Source organism: Nannospalax galili, unplaced genomic scaffold (assembly GCF_000622305.1).
Source record: "Nannospalax galili isolate Female #2095 unplaced genomic scaffold, S.galili_v1.0 scaffold903, whole genome shotgun sequence".
Taxonomy (NCBI): domain Eukaryota; kingdom Metazoa; phylum Chordata; class Mammalia; order Rodentia; family Spalacidae; genus Nannospalax; species Nannospalax galili.
The window spans coordinates 2,346,720-2,348,572 of NW_008349989.1; the positions used below are offsets into that span (position 1 = coordinate 2,346,720).

The 1,853-nt window shown below is 41.2% G+C and overlaps 1 pseudogene; it reads left to right on the forward strand.

Annotated features, from left to right (window-relative positions):
- The first annotated feature begins 243 nt into the window (after positions 1 to 243).
- LOC103745279 lies at positions 244 to 1,520 on the forward strand (annotated as a pseudogene).
- The last annotated feature ends 333 nt before the right edge of the window (positions 1,521 to 1,853 follow it).

The following is a 1,853-nucleotide window of genomic DNA, read 5'->3' on the forward strand; positions in this document are numbered from 1 at the left end:
ATATGTTTCTTATAATACATGTACAAATGATTGATCTTGGTATCTAAATCTATCTGCCTGCCTCTATCGTTGTCTCTCTCAGAAAGTAAATAAATAAAAGTATATGACTGATAATGGGTTTTCAGCACCAGACACAGTAAGAATCTTTGAAGTTGAAAATAATCTTTGGTGGCTCATGGCCTCCCTGCCCCTCCTGCAGCACATGACCCCGGGATTCCCCCCCTCCACCACTTGCCTGCTACCATGGCTGACACAGAAGCAGCCTTTGACCACACAGTGGAGGAATGTGTGATCAACAAACAATACAAAATATGGAAAAAGAATACCCTTTTTCTCTATGATTTGGTGATGACCCATGCCCTCGAGTGGCTCAGCTTAACTGCCCAGTGGCTTCCAGAAGTAACAAGACCTGAAATAAAAGGTTTCAGCATTCATCGACTTGTGCTAGGGACACACACACTGAATGAACAAAACTACCTTGTGATAGACAGTGTCCAACTCCCTAATGGCGATGCTCAGTTTGATGCCTCAAACTAGAAAAGTGAAAAAGGAGAATTTGGAGGTTTTGGATCTGTCAGTTGGAAAATTGAAAAGAAATCAAGATCAATCATGAAGGAGAAGTAAACAGGGCCCTGTTATATGCCCCAGAACCCTCACATCATTGCAACAAAGATTCCATCCAGTGATGTTCTTGTTTTTTATTACACAAAGCGTCCTTCTAAACCAGAGAGTGCAACCCAGACTTGTGTCTCTGTGGACATCAGAAGGAAGGCTTTGGGCTTTCTTGGAATCCAAATCTCAGTGGGCACTTGCTTAGTGCTTCAGATGACCATACCATTGGCCTTTGGGACATCAGTGCAGTTCCAAAAGAAGGAAAAGTGGTGGATGCAAAGACCGTCTTTACAGGACATACAGTAGTAGAAGATGTTTCCTTGTATCTGCTTCATGAGTCTCTCTGTTTAGGTCAGTTGCTGATGATCAGAAATTTATGATTTGGGATAGTTGTTCAAACAATACCTCCAAACCAAGCCATTCGGTTGATGCTCACACTGCTGTGAACTTCCTGTCTTTCAATCTAGTGAGTTCATTCTTGCCATGTGATCAGCCGACAAAATTGTTGTGTTGTGGGATCTGAGAAATCTGAAACTCAAGTTGCATTCCCTTGAATTACATAAGGATGAAATATTCCAAAGTCCGTGGTCACCTCACAATGAGACTATTTTGGCTTCCAGTGGTACTGATCATAGGCTGAATATCTGGGATTTGAGTAAAATTGGAGAGGAACAGTCCCCAGAAGATGCAGAAAATGGCCTACCAGAATTGTTGTTTATTCATGGTGGTCACACTGCCAAGATCTCTGCTTTCTCTTGGAATTCCAATGAACCTTGGGTGATTAGTTCTGTATCAAAAGGCAATATCATGCAAGTGTGGCAGATGGCAGAGAACATTTATAATGATGAAGACCCTGAAGGAAGTGTGGATCCAGAAGTACTAGGGTCCTAGACATGTATATGCTTGTGATTTTAAGCTCCTCCTGCTTTCCTCTGAACCCTGATATTGATTTAACACTGGTTTTGAGACCCAGACTTTGTTCAGCTCTCCCTCTATAATAGGTGCCAGCACTACAAGCCCAAGCAGTGGGTGTTTTCTAAACCTTAACTGGGGGTCTTAATTCAAAAACAGCCACAGTTGTGTTTAAATTTTCTTTAGGAATTTTCTAGTGAAAAACCCAGATCTAAAATAGCTTCAGAAATGAGGCATAATATGTGTGATTAATTTTCTTCTTAAGGTATATTGCCAATTTTTTCAGACTCATAAGTAATAGCTACAGTGAATGAGGAATACAGCCAAGT